Raw genomic sequence first — 12382 nt, forward strand, 5'->3', positions numbered from 1 at the left:
TGTTGTGTATGAGAAATCTGTAGGAAACTTTCCTCATGTAAGCACGTTGTAGGTGTCGCCACCGGCGCCATTCTTGTGTGGATGCTATGAAAAGCTAATCATTTGCATATCACAGCATGTTCTTCCTGGCTGCTAAATTTCGCGTCTGTAGCACGTCATCTTTGTGGTTAAGCAATTTTAATGGCCAGTAGTGTACGCAATGAGATGAACAAAAATGACACTTTTATTCAAATACAATGGTTATACTGAAGTCACCACTACCTGCGATAGTCCCTCTCATGGAGAATGCAAAAGACGAGATATGGTAGCCAATGACGTGTGTTTCATGCCGTCTACGCATCGGTCATTCTAGCCTCACCCATTGTTCTCTCCTGCGTTACGGACCACCCCTACAATGTGGTTGTGGAGCCAGACTGACGGTATTCCATACATTGATGGAATGTCTCTTTCTTTAGGCCCTTCGTACTAAGTATTAAAAGCACTCCGTCATGAGGCCACGAGTGGCATACCGGGACCATCCGACCGCCGTGTCATCCTCATGGAGGATGCGGATAGTAGGGGCGTGGGGTCAGCACACCGCTCTCCCGGCCGTTATGATGGTGTTTTCGACCGAAGCCGCTACTATTCGGTCGAGTAGTGTCTGAATTTGCATCACGAGGCTGAGTGCACCCCGAAAAAGGGCAACAGCGCATGGCGTACAGGATGGTCACCCATTCAAGTGCCAACCACGCCCGACAGCGCTTAACTGCGGTGATCTCAGGGGAACCGATGTATCCACTGCGGCAAGGCCGTTGCCTCGTACTAAGTATAGCCTTCCAAATTCCTTGTCTTTAATATGAGCGGACGATCCACAGGTGGCCACCTGGTCCTCAGTTTCCTTTGTGAAAGTGGTTTCTTTATTTTCAGTCATAAGGTTTTGCTTTCCTCCTGGAGCAGGGGCAGGGTGGTTGTGGTTTTGGCCTCTCCTGCTGTTTTCGCAGTGTGGTACCCATGACCACTCTCCCGAGCAAAGACCTCTCTTTTATTCCTCTGTTTCTCCAATTTTTAGATTTGACCTCTTTTACGCCTTCTACTATGTGTGTTCATAGATTACTCGTTTTATGATTTGGCCCCTCTGACTGGATACGCCCACTTTTCGCAGACGCCTGTATCTCACGCACCTAACTTTTTAACTGCGGGACTGATGTCCTCGCTCTTTAGTCCGATACCTCCTGCAATCAATAAGTCACAAGTGTTTCCTTCCGCTGATATCATGCGACATTTTACAGCCACCATCCGCAATGCTCTTCGGTCCCTGTGAGAAGTACATGATGTCCGCCTGGTCTTTATTTCAGTGAGATTCTTCCTCGATGTTTCCACTTCACAGTCACATCACCAACAGTGAAGCCAGGCAGCCTTAGAAGCGTTGAAATGTCCCTTATGGGTTTGTTACCCAGGGGTCATCCAGTGAATAGTCCGTGTTCGAAGACAGCGAGGCCTCTTGACTGATCATTCTTCTGTTACTGCTTCTCTACTGACAATAATTCCAGCCTCCTTTGGCACTTGCGTGTCCACAACCTCTACTGGTCAGTTCGGTGAAGGCAGAGGTGTGTCTGTGCAATTCGGGAACTTTGCACGTGTGTCCTCTTGCGATACGTATTTTGAGAACAGCGGAAAACACATCGTCAGAAGCCAGAAAGTACCTTTTTTCCATATTCCGATACCCATTACCGAAATAAATGCATTAATTTGGTAATGGGTAGAAAACAGCTACATCTTACTTATGAACTGTCAGCAACAAATAATAAATCAAGTTACTTCAAAGAAGTAGAATTATGCTGACATCCCATTTGACCGACAGCCACAGAAGACACTGTTCATTATGCTTATCAGAGAATAATTCTCTAGAAATGGGCTCTCCCTAAATTTTGAGAAAAAACACTTTATTCAGTTGTGTACAACAAAAACAGTCTTCAAAACTAGACATGACAGCGAACCGTTTGTTCTGTACTGACAAGATAGTGCAATATATGATCTGATGATGGGCAGGTAGCCCGAAACCGGTCATTGAAAATAAAAAATAGCGATCAAAGAATGAAATGCCATATTTTTATAAAAACAGTTTTACCAATAATTTATATAGCACATGAACAGAAGTGAGTAAATGTGGTAAAACGCTCCAAAGTTTTGGATGTACATACTGATGAAAACTTCAACTGAAAAAAGCATGTTACTGAGGTTTTGAAACAGTTAAGTTCAGCTACCTTTGCTCTACCTATAATTACTATTGGAAACAAGCGAACGTTCCTCCCTACACATTTTGCATATTTGCACTCGATAATATTCTACCAAATAACTTTCGGGAGTAGCTCATCACTCACAAAGAACGTATTGATTCCACAAAAGCGGACAGTGAGAATAATATGTAGTATTCACGTGCCATCGTGATCTCAGAAACACAACATTTTTGTTTATTAATGTTACCACTAATTATGTGCACGTATCCTGTAAACTGATTTGGCCCACATCAGTAATGAATGGAACATTAATCGGCTGTGTCCCTTCTCAAAGGTCTTCAGATACAGTAATTGAGGAATGTGATAATGGGAGCAGAACTAATTTCCAACTTAAGATTTTCTGCCCTCCGGATGACTGCTTCTTAATAGAAACTCCTGCAAGCGGAACGCGTTTCATCGGAAATTGGAGTAGGGATGAATTAAAAGCAGCCACGGCAATCAGTAGTAGCACACAAGGCGCTTCTCAGTACTTGTGACGTCCGCTTTTAATGGACAGGGAACAGGGTTTCGGAGTGAAACGGCAGGCGAAAGGGCTCCTAAATCCCTCCTCGTCCGGATGAGAGACGGGAGTCGAAATATATAATTGGTCAAGAAGTTGCTATTACGATTGCAGGCTCGTCAGCGCAGAATGTGGTACAATCTGAGACCCTTCGCTGCCCGAAGACGAAAAGAGGTTTATCAGTGAACTCGCTTGTGTACGTGGCGACAAGAGGCAGTGGGCAGGTTACAGCCACAAATATATATTTTAATGAAGTTAATAAACAGTAGCCTGACTCTAACGCTCTAACATTGAAAATAATCATGAGTGCATTCATTTACGCGGACAACCACAAATGTTTTAATGAAGAGTAGCTACTAAAACTACTCAAACTCAACTAACCTAAGGACATCACACACATCCATGCCCGAGACAGGATTCGAACCTGCGACCGTAGCGGTCACGCGGTTCCAAACTGAATCAATTACTTCTTTCCTCAGTTGCTCTTCATAATAACTTTTTACAGAAGAGCCAGTGTTCCTGACCTCGAAGAAAATTAAATAGGCGTATAAATGCAATACAGTGAGAGCCACACAGAACAGTTAATAAATGCGTGTCGTTCATTAGAGTGTCTACGCAGGAATCAGTGAAGACAGAAGTCAAAATATGTGCACATCAAGTTAAAACAGTAGATGATCTAAATTAGAAAAGCGATAACTTATATTGACTCTCTCGTCTATGAACTTTTAAGATATTTTTCTAAGTGAATATTATACTAATATTTCGTAAAAATTATATTGGCGTACGTTGCACAACGCACGATGAACCGTGTTAATAAAGCCAATCATGGATTAAATAATCTGGTCTGCAGTCTTCAGGAGACATTTTGTTTCTGTAACCATTCGGTCATAATCACTTTTAACGAAACAATAAGTTCCACGTTAATTCACGAAGTCGTTCTTTAGTTAAGCAAGAGTAAACCCTCGCATCAAATGGATCGAAAAATGTAAAGTCAAAATTGTGACAGGTTTGACGCGACCCGCTACGAATTCCCCTCTTGTTCCAGCCTCTTCGTCTCAGGGTAGCACCTGCACCCTACGCCGTCAATTATTTTTTGGAAGTATTCCAATCTCAGCCTTCCCCTACAGTTTTTACCTTCTACAGCTCCCTGCAGTACCACGGAAGTTATTTCCTGGTATCTACATGCCCGTCCTTCATGGTATCCCTCCTTCTTGTACGTGTTTTCGGTAGGTTCCTTTCTTCGCCGGTGTTGTGGACAACTTTCTTATTCTTTACATTGTCAGGGCACTTAGTTCCCAACATCCTTCAATTGCACTATATCTCAAACGCTTCGATTCTGGTCCTTTCCGATTTTCTCACAGTTCGTACTTTACAACTGCCTAAAGTAACGATAAGCAACTCGAATATTATATCTATCCCAGTAACAGCCGACGCGATTATAATGAGTTAGTAAGATCTTAACTGCTACGAATTCTGATGCAGAATATTTTAGAAATACTAAAATTCACTCTAAATCCTACTTCATTTCAAGGACAACCAAGATATCGATACACAAAAAAAGAAGTATAGCTACATAGGAAGAAATAATTTGGTTAATTTGCTGCCTGTCCAGACAGGCATTCCCATGATCGCATCCGCCTAGAGCAGGGCCGGCCAGAAATTCTGTACGCGTGCGGTGCTCCTGCACATGTGCAACTTTCGGGTCACAGCGTGCACGCCGCAGCCGTCAGCGTTCATGTAGTGCATGTTTCTACGCACAGATGTCGCTTTATCCACTTGCTGGGATACTCTGTACCGGCGCATTCTAGTGCTCTTTCCACAGCTTGCAAGCCAACCATGGGAAGGTATTTCGCGTATTAAACATCTAAAATACTGTCACAGTATACTCATTGAGACGTCTATTTTTATGTTAACAGTTTAACCCAGTAAGGCAATTAATGCAGTTAACAACCGTGGGTTTTTATTAAGGCAGCTCGACTGTCGGCACGTAAATACGCATAATGTTTCTGATCTAGTATTTAAGAAAGAGAGCACTTAGCGACTACTATCCTCTTCTCCATGATGATCACCCCTTCCCTGACTCCCTTAGTAAGGCCAATCACTTTGCCTCCTACCTCTCCGATGTATTTTCCATCCCCGATGATCCCCAGTTCGATTACTCCCTCTTCCCGGATGTCCGTGATCGAACTGACACCTCTGTCCCTCCCCTCGCACCTGGTTTCCAGTACTTGGACAACATTGCACACAAGGAACTTAATGCCCCTATCACTACACAGGATCTCATTGCTACACTCCGCACGAAACGCAAACCGCTCCTGGTCACGATCGTGTCACCTACCGTCACCATCGTGAAGCTCCTGTCTCTTTCCTCTCCACCCTGGCCAGGCTCTACAATGTAGTCCTGTCCACCGGTTACCCTCCCGTATCCTAATGTTCCTTAAACCTGGCAAACCGCCTCCGCCGTCTCCTCCTACCGCCCCATCAGCCTTACCTCGGTCTTCAGCAAGGTCCTGGAATCTATCCTCACCCGACGCATCCACCAGCGTCTCCGCCAGCACCGCCTCCTTCCCGTTACCGAGTGTGGCTTTCGGCCGTCCTTCTCTTCCGACGACCTTCTCCTTCACCTCACTCATCTCCTTTCCGAACAGCTAAATTCCCGTCGCTCCGCAATCTTCCTCTCCCTGGACCTCGAACGTGCCTATGACCGCGTATGGCATTCCGGTCTCGGAGATTAGTGTTTAACGTCCCGTCGACAACGAGGTCATTAGAGACGGAGCGCAAGCTCGGGTGAGGGAAGGATGGGGAAGGAAATCGGCCGTGCCCTTTCAAAGGAACCATCCCGGCATTTGCCTGAAGCGATTTAGGGAAATCACGGAAAACCTAAATCAGGATGGCCGGAGACGGGATTGAACCGTCGTCCTCCCGAATGTGAGTCCAGTGTGCTAACCACTGCGCCACCTCGCTCGGTGCATTCCGGTCTCCTCTTCAAGCTCCAAACCTTCGCCCTTCCCATTAACTACGTCTGTCTGATCGGCTCCTTTCTCTCCCGCCGTCCTTCCTATGTCATCATCCATAACACAGATTCCTACACCTTTTTCCCCTCCGCTGGTGTGCCCCAAGGCTCCGTCCTCTCCCCCCTTCTGTACCTTTTGTACACGGCGAACATGCCGCCGCCGTCACCCCCCGTCCACCTTCTCCAGTTTGCCGATGACACCGTCTTCCTTGCCCTTGTCCCCACTCTGCAGCGCTCCCAACACCTTCTCCAATCCCATATTGACCGGTTCACCCCTTGGTGCAACCAGTGATTGCTCAAGGTCAATCCCTCCAAAACCCAGGCGATCATTGTAGACAAATCCACCCCTTCCTTCCGCCTCCTTGATTTCTATCTCACCATCTATGGCCGTCCTATCGCCCTCACTCCCACCCTTAAGTACCTTGGCGTCACCCTCGACCGTCGCCTCTCCTGGACTCCCCATCTCCGGACAATTCAAGCCAAGGCACGTTCCCGACTCCAAGCTCGTTTCCGGCCGTACGTGGGGTCTGGACCCCTCCACCATCCTCCACACCTATAAATCCCTCATCCGCCCTATCCTTTGTTACGCCCATCCAGCCTGGATCTCCGCCCCCCCCTACCTTTTATAAATCCCTCCAAATCCTTGAACGCCATGCTCTCCACCTCGCCTATCGCACCCGTCTCCCCTCCCCCACGTGGATCCTGTACGATCTCATCCCCTTCCCCCCCTCCTCCTTTTCCTTGAAAGGATACAGATCCTGTACACCTCCCGCAAACTCGATCCTCCTCATCCACTTGTTTCACCCATCCTCTCCCACCCCCGCCCACTGCTGCGCCTGTATTCCCACGTTCCACCCAGTCTCCATCTCTCCACCCTCCTTACCCTCTCCCAAGGTGGCTTCCGCCAGCTCCCCCTCCCTGATGATGTCCTCCTCCCCTCCATCTACCCCTCCTATCAACTTTGATCCTCCCACACCACTTCCTGTGTCCTTTCCTTTAGGCACCCTCCCTCCCTTCTCTTTCCTTTTCCCCCATCTCCCTCCCTCTGCCCCTCTGCCACCAGGCTTCCCCTCCCCCTTCCTCCCTCCCCCTCTCTCCCCTGCCCATGGCATCTCTGCTCTCTCCTCTCCCTCTCACACTCCCCTTCCTCCTCCTCCTCTCTTGGCAGGTCCCCGAACTCGCACACGCTCAGTGAACATTCGCGCGCCGGAGATCATCGCCATCAGTGTCTCGTGTGTGTGCCTTCGTTTTGTGTTTAGTGTTTCGCCGTCACGCCTCCACTGTTCACGTGTGCCGTCGCAGTCATCCGTGTTATGTGCGCCGTGTCAACAAGTTCAAAATGGCTCTGAGCACTATGGGACTTAACATCTATGGTCATCAGTCCCCTAGAACTTAGAACTGCTTAAACCTAACTAACCTAAGGACAGCACACAACACCCAGCCATCACGAGGCAGAGAAAATCCCTGACCCCGCCGGGAATCGAACCCGGGAACCCGGGCGTGGGAAGCGAGAACGCTACCGCACGACCACGAGATGCGGGCTGTCAACAAGTGTTAGTGTTTTTCTCGTCCAGCGTGAACGGCTTCATGTTTATTGTTTTTTGTATCTGCATTTTTTTGCCCGCCGTTTTTATTGCATTGTCTGTGTCCCCTATATGTCATATTATTGTCCCACTTAAGGCTGAAGAGCGGCGAAATATGCTGCTGACAGCCCGCCTGTATGAGGTGATTAAAATTACAATAAAGAAAAAAAATAGCGACTTCCAACGAACCTTATTCATGATTTCAAATAAGATTAAACTGATGGAAGGTTTCCTATAACTAATTCTCGGTGCCCTCAGTTACACCCACATAATTTCTGTCTCACTATCCTCCGAACAGAATGATAACCGCAGACCTATCGATGATCACCTCTTATTTTAATACCATTATTGCTATATCTTTCATCAGTTCCGTCTGAAATCTTCATAATAACCGACAATTAGACGAATGTTATGTTTTATCGACTTTAGCTGAGCGTAGCCCTTCACACATTAAAAAAAGGCACCTAAATGTTAAGTATACATTGGAACAATCCGTTGAATGACCAATTTTCCTGATACTAATGTAACATGGAGCAGAATGAGGCAATAATGCACAGTTAGTAAACAATAATTTTTAATTATGAAAGGAATAAATCCAAAGACGTTTAACATTGGTCATGAGAAATTATATAGTTAATATCGGGCACAAAAGCACGGCTCATTGACGAACGCAAGCAGTTGCGAAGATTTTCATCACTTACGCTTCATCGAAACCGTGATTTATTCATTTTGCTTTTTCACAGAACCTACCATTTCTCAGTACTTCTCTGTTAATGTTACGGTCACCAGGGGTAAACGAAACTGCGTATGTTGCGCTCTTGCTTGTGCCACATAAACAGGTAAGTGGAGCTGCCGACGTTCATTTAGGACACATGTCTAATAACAAATGTCGCTGTCGCTCGCTGTCGCACACGTGCACACATGTGCAGCACTTCCGCACGTCTGGACACTGTGCAACGTTTGGCCGGCCCTGCTCTAGAGGATTGACGACAGGGATCGGTATGCTGGGAAGCCCGGCTGTCGTTTTTAGGCAGTTTCCCATATACCATTAAATGAATACCCACCTCAGTTACACGATTCGCAAACATTCAGAAAACTTTCGCTCACTTACAAGTCAATAACACTACACACAGGCAGTTGGGGTATTTCATTCCGTCCCAAAGATTAAAGGAGTGACGAATGGAAGGGCATATAGCCACCCGTTAATATTGATTGCCTGGATAATGTCACCAAAATTAATAGGAGCTCTGTTGCTGAGCTTAAGAAGCGTGGACTAATGAAATTCTTGGGTTTCACAACTTATTGCTGGTTGTAGCTGCTCGTCTACTTCGGACAGTTCCAGTATCCATCCTCTTTCGGTCAACGCAGCTGTCTGCATCTAGGAATTTGTGGAAATATGCAAACCAAAAAGAGGTTCATTTCCGTTTAAACAGTATACATTACTTCTGTGTGCCTTGCCTGTGTCACCTATAAGCTGTAACTTGTAATGCGCCAGCTTCTGAAGGCAGTATGAGGATAGTTCCAAGCTTCTGTCGCTGATTTCTGTCTTGCGTTTGTTCGTAAGGGTCAACTTTAATCGCCGTTAATAAAGTGAGAGTGATGAATAATTTTGCCGCAAGCTGTTGACCTCGGTTTTGTCGAATAAATTGCGCATCACGAAGTTGTGATTAAGTTAACACCTCAGTCATTAGTCACTTGACATAAGCTCTCGACGAAGCATTTCGGATTACCGTCAAACACCACGGCGACCGCTGCCAACGTAGCTCAGCGTTACACGTAAGTAAAGAGGCCATCACTCGTTGAATAATATTGTCAATCCGTCAACATAAGGACCGTCTCAGGGTGCGTACTGACGTATTGTCTGTACTAGAAAAACTGGGAGGAGCATTGATGGCCCCAAAAATATCCTCCATATGGTCAATACGTACGGAGCGTATGGGATCGACCATCGATGGTTCGATAATCTTCGCCATTCAAATGTTGGCACAGTTTCATGAGTCAGCCAAACAGCGTTGGTGTATAATGTTTATATTAGCAGTTCGGCTTTGAGCATAACATCTATCAGAGTCAGGCTGTTGGCTAGTCTTTTAACACAAAATGCGTTTTAATGAACTATGCAGTAGCAGTCGTCCTTATCACTTTACGGCGGTCGGAGGACGATTCATTATGACATTGCTTTCTTTACTAATTTGGAAACTTAGTAGGCCTCGCCATGTATGGACAATGAAGACGTCAATTACCTGTCTGTATATTTGATAGACATATGTAATTACTTCACGTTCTCAATACCATTTCTGCTAACATCGTTTGATGATGATACAGCACTAAACTTCAAGCATTCGAATAACGCGCCTGTCGCCGGAAATGTCAACTATACCTACTAGTATTACCTGAATGGTTCCAGTCTGCCAGGCTGGCTGCTACTGCTAGGAATAAAACGTCGTATTATTATGCTGTCATCACTACAGCGCAGTTTCAGCTGTACAGCCATTTTCAAGTAATTATACAGTATAACTCATTGAATGGACATACTTCAGGTATAGCGAATCATCCATCAAGTCACAAAATAGTAAAAAATAAATAAATAAAAGCTGAATGTGCTTGCTGAACAGCAGTGATGCAGCTTAGCACTTGGGTGTGTAAGAGCATACGTGACACTTCTTTAGTCATGAAGTTCAGTCAACGCCCTACGTTTCCACGATTACATGACCGCCTGAATAGCTAAGCAGAATCGAAGAACATCCATATTATGGGCTATACTGTATATTTATTTGAAAATGCCACTCAGTCAAAACTGAACAGTAATCAATGAAAAATAAAAGAATCTTTAAAGCATCCAGTGACAGACAATGTGGCAGATTATTATCATTCAGAAAATTTTTGGTGGTTGTGAATTACAGCGATCCTAATTATTCAACTTTGTAAAAATGTACTTCCCATAATGATTTGCAAAATTTCTGTTCAATCAAACAGCTGCAAGGCGAACACAAACAAGTATAAAGTTCTGGAGTTTTCATCCATAAGATGTACTTCTCAAATTATTTTTTTATGTTTATATCGTTAACAGTCACTTTCAAACACTAGTAATAGATAATTACAAATTGTTATTAACTAAGGTAGCACATGCTCTCTTTTTCCGGTAGTACGTGATTTGCTATTGCCAAATTGGTAGGTAAGAAAAAACATTTTAATTTAGCTCTCTGTTGTTATGTTACAAGACTGACCATTAATACACTCCTGGAAATGGAAAAAAGAACACATTGACACCGGTGTGTCAGACCCACCATACTTGCTCCGGACACTGCGAGAGGGCTGTACAAGCAATGATCACACGCACGGCACAGCGGACACACCAGGAACCGCGGTGTTGGCCATCGAATGGCGCTAGCTGCGCAGCATTTGTGCACCGCCGCCGTCAGTGTCAGCCAGTTTGCCGTGGCATACGGAGCTCCATCGCAGTCTTTAACACTGGTAGCATGCCGCGACAGCGTGGACGTGAACCGTATGTGCAGTTGACGGACTTTGAGCGAGGGCGTATAGTGGGCATGCGGGAGGCCGGGTGGACGTACCGCCGAATTGCTCAACACGTGGGGCGTGAGGTCTCCACAGTACATCGATGTTGTCGCCAGTGGTCGGCGGAAGGTGCACGTGCCCGTCGACCTGGGACCGGACCGCAGCGACGCACGGATGCACGCCAAGACCGTAGGATCCTACGCAGTGCCGTAGGGGACCGCACCGCCACTTCCCAGCAAATTAGGGACACTGTTGCTCCTGGGGTATCGGCGAGGACCATTCGCAACCGTCTCCATGAAGCTGGGCTACGGTCCCGCACACCGTTAGGCCGTCTTCCGCTCACGCCCCAACATCGTGCAGCCCGCCTCCAGTGGTGTCGCGACAGGCGTGAATGGAGGGACGAATGGAGACGTGTCGTCTTCAGCGATGAGAGTCGCTTCTGCCTTGGTGCCAATGATGGTCGTATGCGTGTTTGGCGCCGTGCAGGTGAGCGCCACAATCAGGACTGCATACGACCGAGGCACACAGGGCCAACACCCGGCATCATGGTGTGGGGAGCGATCTCCTACACTGGCCGTACACCACTGGTGATCGTCGAGGGGACACTGAATAGTGCACGGTACATCCAAACCGTCATCGAACCCATCGTTCTACCATTCCTAGACCGGCAAGGGAACGTGCTGTTCCAACAGGACAGTGCACATCCGCATTTATCCCGTGCCACCCAACGTGCTCTAGAAGGTGTAAGTCAACTACCCTGGCCAGCAAGATCTCCGGATCTGTCCCCCATTGAGCATGTTTGGGACTGGATGAAGCGTCGTCTCACGCGGTCTGCACGTCCAGCACGAACGCTGGTCCAACTGAGGCGCCAGGTGGAAATGGCATGGCAAGCCGTTCCACAGGACTACATCCAGCATCTCTACGATCGTCTCCATGGGAGAATAGCAGCCTGCATTGCTGCGAAAGGTGGATGTACACTGTACTAGTGCCGACATTGTGCATGCTCTGTTGCCTGTGTCTATGTGCCTGTGGTTCTGTCAGTGTGATCATGTGATGTATCTGACCCCAGGAATGTGTCAATAAAGTTTCCCCTTCCTGGGACAATGAATTCACGGTGTTCTTATTTCAATTTCCAGGAGTGTAGTATTAGCTAACTTTATTGTTATTATTTAATTAAGTATTGTTGTTTCTTATAGCTACTTTGGAACCTCTGTATTTTTTGCGTAATTTGTTTGGTTTCTTAGTTATAGTTTCAAACAATCTATGTTGCTGGTTCGATAAGGGTCCTGTACGCTTTATTCCTAAACTTATAAAATGGCAGTAGCTATTTACAGTAGCTCATCACATAAATCAAAAGAATTCTTTTATGTTCCACACTAATCAGAGGAATCAAATTATGTTAAACCAGCAAGTTTTAAACGTTTACTTCTACAATTTAAGAATCCTAAAGCTTACGACAAAGAAAGCAAAGCATTGATGATACAACAGTTTTCATTTC

At 46.2% G+C, this 12382-nt stretch overlaps 1 pseudogene; it reads right to left on the reverse strand.

Moving 5' to 3' along the window:
• Positions 1 to 678: 678 nt before the first annotated feature.
• Positions 679 to 796, reverse strand: LOC126163815 (5S ribosomal RNA; annotated as a pseudogene).
• Positions 797 to 12382: the final 11586 nt, after the last annotated feature.

The sequence above is a fragment of the Schistocerca cancellata genome, chromosome 2, assembly GCF_023864275.1.
Source record: "Schistocerca cancellata isolate TAMUIC-IGC-003103 chromosome 2, iqSchCanc2.1, whole genome shotgun sequence".
Classification (NCBI taxonomy): domain Eukaryota; kingdom Metazoa; phylum Arthropoda; class Insecta; order Orthoptera; family Acrididae; genus Schistocerca; species Schistocerca cancellata.